At 36.6% G+C, this 18,501-nt stretch overlaps 1 protein-coding gene across 8 annotated transcripts in view; it reads right to left on the bottom strand.

The window, feature by feature from the left end:
• The window catches only part of unc-5, a 259,848-nt gene that overhangs the window by 192,516 nt on the left and 48,831 nt on the right, over positions 1-18,501 (bottom strand). Inside the window, exon 1 of one of the 8 annotated variants that reach the window (XM_067773167.1) lies at positions 582-694. The exons of the other annotated variants lie outside the window; for them this stretch is intronic. The gene's annotated coding sequence lies outside the window, so the exon portion shown is untranslated. Of the gene's footprint in view, positions 1-581; positions 695-18,501 lie in introns of those variants that run through there. 8 annotated transcript variants of the gene reach the window in all.

Raw genomic sequence — 18,501 nt, 5'->3', positions numbered from 1 at the left:
TTTATCCCTTTTTTCATATTTGGTATAGACTTATAGCATTTTTTTCATTTTTCGTAATTTTCGATATCGAAAAAGTGGGCGTGGTCATAGTCGGATTTCGGCCATTTTTTATACCAAGATAAAGTGAGTTCAGATAAGTACGTGAACTAAGTTTTGTAAATATATATCGATTTTTGCTCAAGTTATCGTGTTAAGGGCCGACCGTGTATAAAAACTGGGCGTGGCTCCAACAGATTTCGCCCATTTTAACAGAAAACAGTTGTTGTCATAGAATCTATTCCCCTACCAAATTTCACAAGGATTGGTTAATTTTTGTTCGACTTATGGCATTAAAAGTACTCTAGACAAATTAAATGAAAAAGGGCGGAGCCACACCCATTTTGAAATTTTCTTTTATTTTTGTATTTTGTTGCACCATATCATTAATAGAGTTGAATGTTGACATAATATATATACTGTAAAGATATTCAATTTTTTGTTAAAATTTGACTTTAAAATTTTTTTTTAAGTGGGCGTGTTCTTCATCCGATTTTGCTAATTTTTATTTAGCACATATATAGTAATAGGAGTAACGCTCTTACCAAATTTCATCATGATATCTTCAACGACTGCCAAATTACGGTTTGCAAAACTTTCAAATTACCTTCTTTTAAATTTTTGAAATTTTCTTTTATTTTTGTATTTTGTTGCACCTTATCATTACTGGAGTTGAAAGTTGACATAATTTACTTATAACCTGTAAAGATATTCAATTTTTTGTTATAATTTGACTTTCAAACATTTTTTTTTTAAAAATGGGCGTGTTCGTCAACCGATTTTGCTAATTTTTATTTAGCACACTTATAGGAATAGGAGTAACGCTCTTGCCAAATTTCATCATGATATCTTCAACGACTGCCAAATTACGGTTTGCAAAACTTTCAAATTACCTTCTTTCCAAATTGGGCGGTGCCACGCCCACGCCCATTGTCAATTAGTATCAGTGCAGGCACTAGCAGTTGACTTAACAGCAGAAACGTTCGTTGAAACAGGTGAGAGAGCAGCATCGGAAGAAACAACTATTGACGGAGATGTCACAGCACATGGTGTAGTTGTAACGCAAGCAGCAGCACTTACAATAGGAAATTCGCCAATAGTAATAGAAGGCGAAGGGGATGGAGCATGATGTATAGAATTCAATAAAGAAGAGCAATTGCCTTCAATACAATGGCGGATACAGGGGGATCGCCCCATCGCCCCCCCCCCCCTCCCCAGACCTACCTGAATAAATATTGGGCGTGCTTAATTTGCCAGAAATTGAAATGCATTTTTTAGATTTCCGTAAAATTGAGATTGAATGAAATATTTCTTATCTTCTTTTGTCTGCTTGTCTAGCGAAAAAAGGTAAATAATAAATAAGTGAGTTTTGCTTTTTCCGCTTATTGCCGCAGATATGCCATGGTTTGTGAATAAAATAGTTGAAACATGGTGACCTTGCAAAACATAAAAAAATTCTTCATATCACCAACCAACTTCATTTTTTTTTATAAAAGTTCCGGAACACACCTAATATGTCGTTTCATTTATGCAAATTTCAGAGCCACTGATGACCTGATACGAAACTTGTATTCTCTCTCAATTCGTTTCCAGGAATGGGGCTCGAAATCAGCTGTATGTTCATTCAATTGTAAACAAAAATTCTTCATATCACCAACCAACTTCATTTTTTTTTTATAAAAGTTCCGGAACACACCTAATATGTCGTTTCATTTATGCAATATCAGAGCCACTGATGACCTGATACGAAACTTTTATTCTCTCTCAATTCGTTTCCAGGAATGGGGCTCGAAATCAGCTGTCTGTTCATTCAATTGTAAACAAAAGTTCATTCGTTGTAAACAAAAGTTCATTCGTTTCCAAGAATGGGGTCTGAAGTCAAATTATTTATCTCTTTTTTTTTCCTTTTTTGATTGCTGCAATAGATATAGATTCAAAATAACTCCACTTAGTTAAAGCCACAAGTGAAACTCTCTAATCAGAAAGAACTAGCTTCTACCTTTGAGCTGTATAAAATCATTTCTTGATTGTTTTTTGTTCGAATTCTTTCAGTTAGTTGAGCTAATTTGAGTGCTTAAAGATAAATTCGATACGTTTATTTGTAATTATGTCAAAATGGTGTTCTGAAGTTAATCATTAATTTATATTACTGACTTCCATGGCAAAAATGGATTTTGAGCTTTCGGCCATGATCGCCCCCCTCATCTGGAGACCTGTATCCGCCCCTGCTTCAATATTATCTTTGAGCATAACGTTGTTACTAAAAAGTTTGTCGAGGGCAACGTGAATAGAGCAGACTTTTTACTTCATTATTAAGAGCAGCAATGGTATCAGATTTCAGATAATTTGCTCTGAGAGAAGCGCCAAATTCATTTTTTCAATTTCCACCTCCTGTTTTTTGTTATCTTTTTTTAGTGCACTAACCAAGCTATACATACTGGCATTCTCGGCGCGAAGAGATGAAATCACGTTAAAAAAGCCAAATCTGAATTGGTGTTTGTTGACATTATCAGTCGATTTATCACATTTCTTTATAGCCTCATCGGGCTTCGGATTTAGAGAGTTCGGAGCATTAGAAGCCGATTTGCAGATACTACCACTCAAAGAATTTGTTGATTTCTCACCAGCAGTTGGTGGGGGAGATGAGCGTAGGGAGTTGCGACGCTGAGTTGCGCAGATTTTGCAAAAAAAAAAACGTTGCTCGGAATTCTGCAGAAATTCGACATCTGACTGTCGGATACCAACACATTGCGTGTGGAAAAAATCATTACACCTAGCGCACTGCACTTTCGGTTGATTTCTATCAACCTTCTGTCCACACACACAGGGCATTGCAATTCACATATGTGTCTAATTATATAATTGATATTTAATTTAATTCCCAATTTTTGAGAATTTACAGGAAAATAAAAGAGTCCCCATCTCAGCTTAATAACTATTACACAGCGTTAAAAGGGCAATTATTAAAAAACAATGACACATTATAGACATCCGAATTAAAGAAAAAACGGAAGAGCAGACTAAAACATTGCATGCTCTCCAAAATGTAGATCCTGATCGAACGTCACACCCAAGATTTTTGGGTGTAAGACAGTCGGTAGCGTAATGCCATCGACGTAGATGTTCAATATAGTGGGTGACAATATCAGTTTCGCGAGGTGAAGAAATAGGAGAGATCAAGGAGATAGCCGCTAATTTTATTTTATTATATTAAGCTTATCGATATGTGGGGCTGGGCCATCGGCGTAGGAAACGACAGTGACTCCTTTCCGACCAGACCGATAATTTGCGGTACACCTTTTGGGACTTTCGAGGAAGGGAGGACGCTTCCAGGTGTTGCAGTAACGTGCCGAGGTTGACCGTATCAAAAGCTTTTGACAGGTCTAGTGCAACGATTACTGTCATATGGTGGTGTTTTCGGTTTAATCTGCAATTTATCTGCGTGTTAATGGCGTTTAGCGCGGTGGTAGGGCTATGTAATTTTCGAAAGCCATGCTGATGATTGGCAAGACGCAAATTTTCAGTGAAATAGGGAAACAGAATGGCTTCAAGTATCTTGGCTACTGGCGATAGGAGAGATATCGGACGAATTAGAATCTCCTATGTTTGTTGGTTTCCCAGGCTATAATAGCGGAACCACCGTGGCCATTTTCCATTTTTCAAGGGTGACGAAGGTGGACAGGGTCTGGTTGAACACATGCGCTAGATAATTAAATCCCTCTTTCGAATCGAATCCAGGTCTATTAGAAACCCTAGGTTAACGAAGTGGACGAAATTTCGGAAACATGTAGAAATAAAATTAAAGAAAAAAAAACTTTTGTAAAAATAAGCTTTTATTATTGGATAATAAAATTAACTAAAAAGTAAATAAAATTAAGGAAAAAAAAACTTTTTAAAAATAAGCTTTTATTTCTGGTTAACAAAAAATAAGTAAAAAAAAAAACAAAATAAATTGACTGTAAAGAAATATAACACTTTATAAGTTCATTGTAACCTTTAACGATAATTAGGCTTCTTCGTCTGCGACAAAAAAATTCCATATTGTACATAATTATATGTTTTTAACATTAAAACTTTACACCTAAATTATTAAATCTTACAGTTTATACCACAGTCCTAATTGTTCTAATAAAAGCGTGTTACATTGTGACAGCAAGAAAAGGAGGTCCTAAATGTTTTTAATTATACCATCAAAATTTAACACGCTTTTATTAGAACATTAGGACTGTGATATAAACTGTAAGATTTAGTAATTTAGGTGTAAAGTTTTAATGTTAAAAATATATAATTATGTACAATATGGAATTTTTTCGTTATCGTTAGAGGTTACAATGAACTTATAAAGTGTGATATTTCTTTACAGTCAATTTATTTTTTACTTTTTAGTTAATTTTATTAACCAACAACAAAAGCTTATTTTTAAAAAAGTTTTTTTCTTTAATTTTATTTTTTACTTTTTAGTTAATTTTATTAACCAATAATAAAAGCTTATTTTTAAAAAAGTTTTTTTTTTTTAATTTTATCTACTTTTTAGTTAATTTTATTAACCAATAATAAAAGCTTATTTTCAAAAGTTTTTTTCTTTAATTAATTGTTCATTTTGTTCCCACGAGTATAGGACAAAAACGGTCCATCCCCCCAGAGGTCCATTGTAAAGGGATAAGGGCTTCAGTACAACAGGGTTCGCCCTGGTACCCTGAGGCGCAACGTTAGCGATATGAAATTTTTATACACCCTCATATTATTCAGCCCTCGACACGTGCTCACCTTGGCATTGGGTCATAAATACTAATAATAAATCAGAAAAAAATCCACATTCATAACCAACACATTTTCTCTGTGGCAGAGATCGGCATCAGGGTAACTTTTTTGATACTCTAATATATCCGCAGCAATTTGAGTGTGAGTACGTATAAAGCAACCAAGCGCAGCTAGCCTGGTTTATTCGTTTACATACAAAAATGTATGTGTAAGTATAAGCTATGATGCATATGTATACAAGCGACAACGGTCTCTCACGAACTATTCTCGTGTTTGGTCTGCTTTCGTATGAAATTTTAATTGAAATACGAGGCGAAAGTTTGCTTCGATGGGTGAATTTCAGCTAATCAGTTATCAGCTGAGTGAACGAAATTGTGCTGACGTTGAGCCAACTGTCAAGAACCAATCGATAAAAACGTTGAGTGAATGGAGCGGAAAATTTGTATGCTCACTAATTTGTCGTAGTTACCAGTGCCTTCCAAGAAAAAAACAAAAAAGAAGTTATTAGAGTGGGCAAATATCCGTGTACCTGTGATTTTGTCATAGCTACTGAAATATCATAGTACACTTCAGCGACAGCTGACAAGGGAAGAAGAGTAAAAAGGCGGTAAAGTTGTGAATATTTTAGCTCCGCATTTTTTTATTGTTTAACGTGTATTGCGTACGATATAAACGCGTAAAAAACGCTTAAATACTCACAACATCTTACTGGACATCAACTAAATCTAAAAACAAGTGGACAACAAGCACCGTGGGAGTAACATCATAATCCTGCTTTGCTTTCCTGTTCCAGTGGAATCAGGAGTCAACGTCTCAGCCGCTGCGAAGCGAAGGTAAATAAATATAAACAAGCAAGTGTTCCTGCAAGTTGCCTGCACTTAAATAGGCAAAACAAAAACCTGCCTGACTGCTCTGTTGTTGTACGGCATTCGCACTGCTGATTTTCTTTTTTGTTTGTTTTGTTATTCACTTTGCTTCTTCTGTATGTGACGTAGTGCTTAATTTTTGCGCCTGTTCAGCATCATAAGTGCATTGGTGAGTGACAGAAGAAGGATGGTGGGTGGCATACGAAGGGAAGAAGAATATTGGCAGTGCTGCCACCACGATATTATAACTAGATTTGATATAAATTATTAGTAGTTACATATATAGAAGTAGTATAAGATAACGTACTAATATAATTAATGTATTTGTTTGTGACAACTTCGCAAACAATATACATCAATAATGCCAACAGAATGTAAAGAGTGTACAGCGAAATTGCTGCAGATAGATCAAATGATAGCATGCTCTGGTGGGTGTGGCTATAGTTTTTGCATCAAATCTAGTAACATATTTTACTATCTCTTTTTAGCGACGAGGACTTTACCTGTATAAGCCTCGAGCTACAGGGTCAAACAATCTGGCTGATGTCCGCCTATCTTTCGCACAATCGCCCTACTTCTGTGTAGGACCGGCTCTGCAAAGCGGTACGGGAGCCCCCCAGTAAAGGGTTCCCGATAATAATTAGGGCCGATGCCAATGCACATCACACCGCTTGGGGCTCTACCGATATTAACAATTCTATTATAAGTAACAATCTAAGTATATGCAACTCTGGAGACAAACCAACTTTCATCACCTCAAACAGGAAGGAGGTTCTAGATGTTACTCTAGTTTCTGGGGCATTCTCTGACCTTGTCAAAAATTGGAGTTTCCAACGAAAATTCCTACTCTGATCATATGTATATCGTTTTCACTCCGCTCTTGCGTACACCGCCTAGGGTGGCTTACAGGAATAGGAGACGTACGGACTGGAACCTTTATAAAAAAGTCCTATTCTCTACTCTCCTAAAGAACGCTTCTCACGGTAGGCCGAGCCTACCGCTAACAACTGATGAAGCGCCTCCTTTAGACACAACATTTGCTTCTCTCGGTGAGCTAGACTTATCGTCAAAAATAGAAGAAGCAGTAGATGTTATCACCAAATCTTGTAACGCTGCCTTCACAGTAGCCTGCCCGGAGATTAAGGTAAGGGGTAAAAAGAAACCCTATTGGTGGAACCAAGAAATCTCCGAGCAGAGGAAAAACAGCAGAAAACTCTTTAACGAGGCTAAGCGCATTGGAATCTGGTCCCATTATAAGGACGCCTTAAAATCTTTTAAGAAGTTAATTCAGAAGGCCAAAAGGGACTCCTGGAAGAACTTCACCAATGACATCGAAGAAGTCTCAGAGGCCAATCGCCTACGAAAGGTCCTCTCCAAAAACCCCATACCTCCAAGCTGCATTCGCACAACGAGCGGAGAATGGGCCACTTCTAGTACGGAAATTCTGGAAACCCTGATCAGCACTCACTTTCCAGGCTGAAGGCTCTTAAACACGCAATATAACCCAGGGCCGTTTCGACCCCTGGACCACATTGTAAGCGAAAAGTTACCTAGAGTTACCGAAGAGTTACCTGGGCAATCAAGTCCTTTAAACCCTTCAAATCTCCGGGAACGGATGGAATATTTCCAGCTGAATTGCAACCTGCAAGCCGTCTTATAAGCCCGCTGCTAGCTAAAATCTACAAGACTTGCCTCAACCTGGTCTATATCCCCACGGAATGGACCAAGGCAAAGGTAGTCTTCATACCCAAAGGAGGCAGGATATCGGGCAACAGTCCAAAGGATTTCAGACCAATAAGTCTGACCTCCTTCCTCAAAAAAGTTCTAGAACGATTGCTGGACGCCTATATTAGACGATCGGCAAATAAGGCACTAATCTCCAACAACCAACACGCCTACTCTAAGGGCAAATCCGTAGAGACAGCTCTACATGCTATAACTACTAAGATAGAGAAGGGTCTTGCCTTTAAAGAATTTACGCTGGGTATCTTTCTCGACATAGAAGGAGCCTTCAACAACGTTCTCCCAGCAGCGGTCACAAAATATCTACGTTCACTAGGGGTGGAAGAGCCTTTTGTGAAATTCGTCGAGCTCCTTCTAAACAAGAGAATCATTATCTCTAAGCTGGGCAGCTCATCGTTAATAAGGTATACCAACAGAGGAACCCCCAGGGGGGCGTTCTTTCTCCTCTACTATGGAACCTGACGGGTTACGCTCCGTTATCTATACTACAGCCCACCGGATGCCAAGTCATTGCATATGCCGACGACATTGCCTTGACAGTTACCGGCAAACACCTCCCGGTGCTTGGCGAACTCTTGCAAAATGCTATTAATCTAACAAACACTTGGTCTATGGAATGCGGACTCAGCATCAGCAGTGAAAAAACTGAAATGGTGCTTTTTACCCGCAAACGCATTATACCGGAATTTACCCTCCCGGCCCTAAACGGGCGGGAAATCAAACTCTCTACCGATGTTAAATATCTCGGAGTTATTCTAGACAGGAAGCTTGACTGGAAGCGAAATGTGGAGGAACGATCCAGGAAAGCCACAATGGCTCTCTACGCTTGTAAGTCGGCAATCGGAAAAAGGTGGGGTCTCCAGCCACGCATAGTCCATTGGATCTATATGGCAGTGGTGAGACCCATACTCTTCTACGCCGTCACCGTATGGTGGACGGCACTCGATATCGAATCTAACAAGAGAAAAGTAACGAGAGTGCAGAGGATGGCGACAATGCTCACCAGCGGTGCCCTTCCCTCCACTCCCACCAAAGCTCTTGAAACCATATTATTCACTCTCCCAACTGATCTATATGGTAGATACTGTGCCTCCTGCAACGCGGCAAGGCTCAAAGCTATCGAACCATGGAGGGACTGCAGGTTTGGTCACAACCGGATCCTGAAGCAAGTCCCCGAAACCTTCTTGAAATTGGACCATACAACATCGACCCATTGCTGGGACAACAAATTTTCCACAAGAATCCCAGATAGGAACGAGTGGGAAAACGGCGCGGAGCCGGGATCACACGAAATCTCCGTTTTTTACAGTTGGCTCTAAACTAAGCAACAGAGTCGGCAGCGGAATATTCTCGGAGAAGCTCAATCTAAGCGAGAGCTTTCGCTTACCCGAACTCATAGCTATCCGGGAAGCAGCCCTGTATCTTGCTAACCTGCAGGTGACCAATTCTATTTCAATTTTCTCTGACAGCCAAGCTGCCATAAAATCCCTGCAATGCAGTAACACCTCGTCACTAGTGGCATTGAAGTGCAGAGAAACCCTCAACAAACTAGCTGAAAATTGCAACCTAAGCATAATATGGGTTCCTGGCCACTGTGACATCTCAGGAAACTGCGCCGCGGATGAGCTAGCTAGGGCAGGCACCAACCTGCAAACAATAACCTCCGCTGGTTGGGCCAGCCCTCCTCTAAACACTTGCAAATACTACCTGCGATTTCTTTTCACGGATCAGGCACGCGCCAGATGGGCCAAGGAACCTACATGTAGTATATCCAAGCAAATCTGGCCTAAGCTGGATGAAAAGAGATCGCGATCGGTGATATTGTTAAACCGTATCTCTATATTATCACAGAGCCAGAGTTGTATATTTGAGTTGTATATTTATATATCTTTTATATTATGCAGTCGACCATAGTTTGTCGTCGACTTTAAATAATAAATAAATAAATAAATAAAAATAAGCCCACTAGTGGGCCTTCTTACAGGCCACTGTCTCATGGGCACTCACGGTGCATATATGGGCCTGCAGACAAATGACTTCTGCCGCAGCTGTAGGGACGAGGAGATAGAAAGCGTTGAGCACTATCTGTGCCACTGTCCCGCACTGTCAAAAACCAGGTACCAATGCCTCCACAGACACTCTTTTGGGTGCCTTGCGGAGCTTGAATCTTGCGTTTTATTAGGCAAACGCGCTGGTTTAGCCTCACTGCGGTCTAAACTTTCTTCTTCTTCGAAAGTAGGGTAACAGGAAATAGGGGCCCGCGTGGTAGCACGACGGGCCACAACGGCCTACGCGACTCCGCTCGGACAGCGGAGGCAGCCACTTTAACCTAACCTAACCTAACCTAACATAAAGCGAAACGAGATACAAATAAACTCAGAAAGCATGAATTTAAAATGGTTCTGCAATCAATGCACTTTGCCAGATACAAATACAAAGTTCATTGAGATCAAACACCTAATAAACAAAAGTGAGCAAACAAAAATGAAAGTATCTGATGTAAAACAAATAGTTGAACAAATATTTATCAATAAATGTTCTCAATTAAAAAGCAGCATCCTAACAGATTTCAACTCCCTTCTGGAGCACAATATAGAAGTAAAAATAAATGAAATTAAAAATGAAATTGTAAAGGATATAGCTAATGAATTCCAAAAGAGTAATGAAGTTATTAGTAACTTGAAGGCAGCTAGCGAGAACGTTAACACTAAGTTGACATTTGCTCAGGCCATTAAATCAAATGAGAACAAAATCGTTTTTAAACCGAAAAATCAAAAAAGAAAGCGAAGGAACTAAGGAAGCTTTGAAGAAATTAGTTGAGCCCACAGATGGCCCTGTCAGAAATGTTAAAGAGATAAATAAAGGGGCTATAATTGTGGAATGTAGAAACAAGGAAGCTTGTGAGCAAGTGTGTCAGAAAGTACAAGACACTATAGGAAAAGATTACGAAGCGGAGAAAACAAAAAATAAAAGTGAAATAAAAAAGATAGTTAAGATAGTTGGCATAACTGAAATAATTAGCAATGAACGGTTAATAGAGTGTTTAACGAAGCAAAACGATTCATGTGCAGGAAAGAGTTTGTAGTTAGAAAGGTGTATGAAAATAGGAATCGTAGGGAGGAAAGTTATATTGCATTAGTAGAAACTGATGCAATAACATTTGAGAATATAGTGCAGCAAAAGAGATTATATATAGAGTAGGATACCTGTGTCGCTTACGAACACGTAAGTGTTTTGAGATGCTTTAAGTACGCGGGATATAAGCACAAAGCGAGCGATTGTACTAATAAAGTGGATTGTAGCAAATGTGCTGGATCCCACGACGGCAAGGAATGTACATCAAATACGATTGAATGTATTAACTGTTATGAACTGGTGAAAAAGAAAGTGATTGAAGTGGATGTCAATCATCACGCTTTCAGTAAAGACTGGCCAACGTACAAAAAACACGCACAGTTAAAAAATAAAGTGCGCGTTTAGCAACGATAATTAAATTAGCTGAACTGTATATATTTGAATATAAATAGTATTGTTTCTAATAAAGGTGAGCTAGAACGCCTTACCGAACTTCGGAAACCTCATCTGATTCTTTGTTCAGAAAGCTGTTGCACAGATGAAATAACAAACCTGGAGTTAGAGATATCAACATATAAACCTTTACGGTGTAATTCACATAGCAGACATACAGGGGTCGTTTTAGTGTATGTACACGACTCAATAAAGTATAAAATAGTTTACAATAACACTATTAACAAAAATATTTGGTGTATAATAATAAAAATCAAAAACGTCTTTCCCCAGTATCAAATAGGATTGATTTATCATTCGCCTAGTGCGAGTGATGCTGACTTTATTTCATATCTAAACGAAATTCTAAACAACAACTGTCTAATACTGTTTTCACACAGAAACTTAATGATCTCATTTCACCTTCTAATGAAATCGTAAATTTTTTGCTTTCACACAGAAGTAACTGCTCGATTAGTATGAAGGATGAAATGTTAAGCAAATAAAATGACAATGCTATATGACAGACAATCATGGCGGAACGATACAAGGTGGCAGCATGGTGACATACCTACATACATAAATAAGAATTCCATGTACTTTGTTTTTGTAAATTCGATGGACAAATGTCAAAATCGTACTGCGCCGGAAGTTGATGTATCAAATCAAATAAAAAAAGGTTATAATCAGCTGTTCGATGCGGCCACCTTGTATCGTTCCGCCATGCATACAATGACATTTACTTTGACAAATGACATTTTTAAGCACTGAACACACCAAAAACTAAGAAATTGAACGCTCCCAACAGAGTTGCATTGTGCTTTTGACTTCATTAGGCATTCGATTAGCTACTAATGAAATAATTATAGATTCGAATTTTGTAGGGAAGATTGAGCTCAATAAGCGTCTTAATGTAGAAAACTGCATTTATTATTCAATAAGCCGTCTGTGTGAAAACCGTATTACACATGACAAAGTCGTCTTCATTGGGGATTACAACATAAATCTTAACAGAAGCACGGCATCATATAGCAAGCAGTTAGTTGACCTATTTAGGTCTTTTTCTATGGAACAAAAAATATATTTTTACACCCGAAAGACCGATAATACCGAAACAATGATTGATCTGCTCCTTACGAACAGTGAATCCATTTCATGCGGAAAATTAGAAGAGAATCAGATTTCTGATCACGAAACCATACAGTTCAATATCAAGTTAGACAGAGAATTTCAAATGAGAGTTTAAAGAACCATAACTTGTGATAGTCTTGTCAACTAATTACTCTGGCTTTGAGAATATCAGTGTCGAAAACAAGGTCTCATTCCTAAACAATACATTATCGAATGCAATGACTACATTAACATACTCAAAAGAAATCTCTGTGAAACTTATGAACAAATGGTACGACTCTGAACTAGCGTATCTGCACAAATATAAATTCAATCTATACAAAATAGCTCAAAGAACAGGTGAATGGAACGAATACAATCTTACAAAGCGTAGGTATAAACGTCTTATAAAGATTAAAAAGGCCAAGTATATGGAACTAAAAATCGCACATAATGTTGGGGATAGTAAGGCAATGTGGAAGCATTTGAAGAAAAGTATATGTATGTCCAATGAAAATAATGGAATCAATAAAATATTGATAAACGACCAACTATATACTCAGGAGAATAAAATAGCCCAGTGCCTCAATAACTATTTCATTGACAGCATAGTCGAAATCGAATATTCCAGTTAATAACAATAACGTAGCATTTTCGGCTGTTGAAAGTAGCACTCTTACTTTCAAATTTCAGAAGGTATCTGCAAGCGATATACTAGAAATAGTAAGTAAATTCAAAAATAAAATAGGAGGGAAAAAACTTATAACTGAAGGAGTCATAAGGGACCCTATAACATACACGGGATACTTTTATACTCAAATTGTAAATGAAAGTCTAGACAAAGGGGTAGTTCCTAACCTATGGAAAACTTCAATTGTGGTACCAATAGAGAAAGTCAAGAATACTATAAAAGCTGATGAGATAAGACCTATTAACACGTTAGCGTGTGAGGAAAAGATACTGGAAATTGTAGTTAAAAACCAGCTAGTGAAGTACCTAGATGATAATAAAGTTATTATACCGCAGCAATCAGACTTTCGGAAAAACATTCTTGTGAACCTTGTTTTAGCTAACTGGAAAGAAGATCTGGGCAGAAATAAACATATAATAGCTGTATTCCTAGACTTAAAACGTGCTTTTGAGACTATTGATCAAAATGTATTGCTAAAAAAAACTTTATAGCATATGTGTTACTGAAACGGAGGTAAAATGGTTCCAAGACTTTATCATGAAGAGAAGTCAAAGAACTGTAAATGGATCATCCCTGTCAGAAAAAAAGAGAGGTGCCTATTGGACTTCCGCAAGGGTCAATCCTGGCACCTATATTGTTTAATATCTATATTAATGATGTAACCAATTCTCTAAAGTACTGTGATATTAAACTTTTTACTGACGATACATTGTTGATGCTTAGTGGAGATAATATCACTGAAATATATATAAAATTGCAAGAAGACTTAAATAGAGTATATGATTGGTTATGCTCGAATAGATTGAGACTCAATATAAGCAAAACAAAATTTATGGTTATATCAAGAAGGAATTTTCAAAACAATGAGTTACCACTTCTAAATATAAACAGCGAAGCTATTGACAAAGTCAGTACTATCAAGTACTAAGGAATCAAAATCGATGATAAACTCAACTTTAGTGAGCACATCGATTACACGGTTGGGAAAATAGCCAAAAAGATATATTTCATGCAAAGAACCTGCAAGTACTTAAGTAGACGGTACAAGGTAATGGTTTAAAGATCGATAATCGAACCTCACTTCATATATTGTCCAACATTATTCTTCATTATGAGAGATAACCAAATTTACAAATTGCAAAAGCAACAGAACCGAGCTATGCGATTTATTCTTAGGAAACGCTATGACACACCTATCAGAGATATGCTCGTCACTCTAAATTGGCTAAGCATTAAACAGGTACTGTTTTATCATACGATGAATTTTATTAGAAACATAATAGAAGGCAACTTGCCTGATTATTTGAAAAGTAACATGAAATATGTAAGATATGTTCATTCCGTAAATACAAAAGAAGAAATGATTTTACTCTACCTGCTTATAGAACAGAAGCAGACAAATGTAATTTGTACTATAAAGGATTAAAATTCTTCAATAAATTACCAAATGATGTTAAATCTAGTAACATAAGGGAATTTAAACACAAATTGTACAATTACTGTAGAACACTGTCATTATAGTGCAAGATGGGCAAACTTTCGAATCATCAATAGCATTGCATACATCCCGATTACTCTACGCTGGCACTAGGAAGCTTTCCCACGTACGAAAAAAGTAGCCATCATACTGTAACGCTTCACTCATCCTAGTAAGTGCATCGCCGTTCAGATGTTGCCTTCGCACTTTAAATACGTTAACAGCGTCAGATACAACTGGCAAAATCCTTGCATTGGTGTCATTCGTCTGCTACCCATCTCTCACTCCATTTGGGCAGTCAATAGATGCATATAAATTCATTTAATTAGATTATATATTAATTACTATATATAGGTATAAGCTAGGCTTAGTATAAGCTGTAAGAAATAAATAAATAAAAGGAATATTCGTGACTAATTGCCTGTGACAGCATTTATTTCCCGTTAGCAATCACAGACTCAAACATAGCTCTAACCACAGGAACAAATCGCTTCTATGCTATGAACCAATACAATGAGCAAGTTACTTAAGCTGTGACTGAATTATTATTATTCGCAAAACAATTCGCAGGGAAAAATATAAACTGAGGTAATTCTATATGACAGCATGACACTGCTAATACGCGTCTAAAAATATCGGGAGAGGTGTCAGAAGACGGGTTTTGATCCCAGGACAACAAATCCGAAAGCGGAAATTCCAAATTTTATTTCTGCTAAAAGATATTTCCAAAAAACCGCAAACCGCCCTGGGTGGGTCCAACACCGGTTTGGAGACCAAATATATATCCCCGCAAAACACTTTTACCACAGTTTTTCTTGTGGGTACACAGAATAATCAAAATTACAACAACCACATGAAATTTTCTATTTGGTTCGCAAATATCTCCGAAAAGAAATAAAATTTCCTATCTTCGCTTTCGGATACGTGATCCTGGGTTCAAAGCGCGTATTTTGGCACCTCTCTCGATATTTTTGGACGAGTTTTAGCAGTTGTACTCTAAAGTAAAGAATTACCCCAAAACTATATCCGAGCAAAACACTTATGTTCAAAATTTTTTTTGTGGGTATTACAAAATCGTCAAAATTACAACAACCACATGAAAATGTTCAATTTCTTTCGCAAATATCTCTTAACAAACCAAAAAATTGTATTTTCCGCCTTCGGATTATGGCTGTCGAGGTCAATACGCGTCTTTTGACACCTCTCTTTTTATTTTTTTTTTTTTTATTACCAGTGTCCAGCTGTCGTATAGAATACCAAAACTGATTCCTGCTGGCGTGGTATATGTTTCTTTTTTTCAGTCACAGTCACGGTTAAAAGCCGCTGTGACTGAGAGGACACAATCACAGAAAACATTGTTCCCCAAAAATCACGGGATCGGCCAACATTAGAAGTTATCACTAATCAACTTCTCCAGTAGTTGTGCTTTTGGAATGCGCCCCCGTGCATTGTTCAACTTATTCAAATGCATTTGTATATATGTGCAGACACATGTTCACGTGTTATTGCAACAACAAAACGTTAAATACATACATATGAGCCATTCCATATGAAAAGATAGGTCGACCTCTCCGATTTTCTGCAAATTCGGAAGACATGTAGTATTTGAAGTCTAGAATAGTGTGTGAAAATATTTTTTTTAAATTTTGAATATTTTGGATTTTATTGACAGTTGAAAATTTTTGAAAGCTTTTCTTTGAGTTAAAATATCTTTAAACTATTAATTTTAGAAAAAAATTCTTTAATACAAAAAGTCTTTATTATGTCCAGTTCTTATTGAATCTGAAGGTATATTATTAGGCTTTTCCGGTCTAAGTTTTTGTTTTTAAGTGCGAAATAAAATTAAATTATTCCACTTTTCTAACCCAACGTTTCGCTAATAACTTTTTAGCATTATCAGGGGTATGTGTTTATTTGTTAAATCTGTTACAAACAACAAAATACAAAAATGTTAAATTACATACAATTCTATTGAGTTTGATAAATCCGTATGAAAAATCAACTAAAAACAGATAATACATGAACAACCAACTTACAATATTGCACTTTGCCAAGGGGTTGGGTTAGAAAAGTGGAATAATTTTATTTTATTTCGCACTTAAAAAAAAAACTTAGACCGGAAAAGCCTAATAATACACCTTCAAAAAGTCTTTAAAATTATTAAAGTTTATAAAAAAAATTTTATCTTCTCAAAATTTTGAAAAATAATATGATTGAAAAATAAAATAAAATTTTTTTTCAGTGTAAAGTAATGAAGGATATCGCCGATTCTCTTTAAAAAAATCTGAAAGAAACTTGAATATGTTCTTAACCTACAAAATATAATAACGACAATGTTAAAAAAATGTACTACTTTTCAGATGGCGCAGTTTCGCAATATAAAAATAAATACAATTTTATTGATTTAATGTATCACTTTCAGGATTTTAATATAAAAGTGGAATGGCGCTTTTTTGTCACATCGCATGGTAAAAACGCTTGTGATGGAATCGGTGGTACTGTTAAAAGATTTGTTCGACGAGAAAGTTTACGCCGTCCTGACTCCACACCAATTACTACCCCAATTGAATTTTTTAATACTGTCAAAAATGAATTTAAAACAATGCAATTTGGTTTCTGGTCCAAAGCTGATTACCAAAAAGAAAAAGATTTCCTAAAGGATCGTTTCGCTACAGCTGTTCGAATCAATGGCACACGGTCATTCCACAGCTTTATACCCTTTTCAAGCAACGAAATTAAATGTGAAGTTGTATCGACTTGTAATGAGAGCGATTGTAAAATTTTTAAAGTAATAAAAAAACTGACCTAATTTAAAATATAAAACTACATTTTCATAATATTTATGCCATTTCGAAGTGTTATATAGTGTAAAAATTTTTGTATCATAAACTTACTGTGCGCAAAAATCATAGATTTATTCAACATAAAATTTTCAAATTTTTTTTCTCGAAAACAAACAAAAAAACATTCTTTTAAATTTGAAGGGTAGGTTAAGAACTTATTCCAATTTCTTTCAGATTGTTTTTAAAGAGAATCGATGCTATCCTTCATTACTTTACACTGAAAAAAAATTTTATTTTATTTTTCAATCATATTTTCAAAATTTTGAGAACATAAAATCTTTTTTAAAAACTTCAATAATTTTAAAGACTTTTTGTAGTAAAAGATTTTTTTCTAAAATTAATAGTTTAAAAGATATTTTAACTCAAAGAAAAGCTTTCAAAAATTTTTAACTGTCAATAAAATCCGAAATATTCAAAATTAAAAAAAAATATTTTCACACACTATTCTACACGTCAAATACTACATGTCTTCCGATTTTAAAGAAAATCGGAGAGGTCGACCTATCTTTTCATATGGAATGCCTCATATGAATATACAGATTTTCGAGAAAACATATCGTGTGTGTTTGCTAAAAGTGGCTTCACTTCGGATATCAGCATCTTCGGTTGTCAGATCTTTCGCTGTGTTAGGATGAAAAAGACTCTCAACCAAATTACGGATACGAATCGCTACGTTTAAATAACCCTGACTGAGTATGAGTACACGATTTTTTATATCATTATCCGAATATATTGGGGCATATTCATAATCGAAATAAAATGTGACTAAGTTAGTTGAAGCATTTTTGACAGAGAGCACATATAAAATTGTGTCAAACAGTGTTAAATAACTTAAAATCATATTTTATTCTGACTTTGCCTATGTCGCGTTCAGTTTACAACTACTCATTGCATATCTCTGCTCTGTGGGTTAAATCTGTTTTAAAATAAAATTCCAACTTTCGCTTAGCTAAAATTCTATCGCCAAGAATCTGTAAAACAAAATCAAGTGCGCAGAAAAGTATGCAACATTTAGCGATAACAGCCTAACTTCTACGTTCGTTGTATACACAAACAAAGCGAAGTTATCTGCGTTCTTGAGCCGCTGTAGGTTATTCACCATCCCTCTAAACAAAGAACATGGAAGTAAGCGTGGGATTCATCACGTGGTAAGAAATTTTTCTCATATAAAATATGGCATGGTGAATCCCATAACCGCGTAGTAATGGCATGGCTGTCCCCCTGCGAGGACAGGCACCTTGTAGTGGTGCAGGGACTTACGCCGATCACAAGTTATTACGAGCCGGCCGGATGGGTGCAGCCTCGCTACTCACATCCATCTGATTCATCGCGCATGCGAGCGGTAACTAGAAACTGTCACCTCCTAATCCAGGGTGTTATGCGACACCGTGCCCATTGGACTGGTTTGCAGCCAGGAGGTTTACAACACCGGCTGTATTATAACGGCGCCTCCCTGACACCGGGCCT

Source organism: Eurosta solidaginis, chromosome 3 (genome assembly GCF_040869045.1).
Source record: "Eurosta solidaginis isolate ZX-2024a chromosome 3, ASM4086904v1, whole genome shotgun sequence".
NCBI lineage: Eukaryota > Metazoa > Arthropoda > Insecta > Diptera > Tephritidae > Eurosta > Eurosta solidaginis.
Note: the sequence above shows the minus strand (reverse complement) of the source record. Positions and strands in the feature narration are given on the sequence as shown.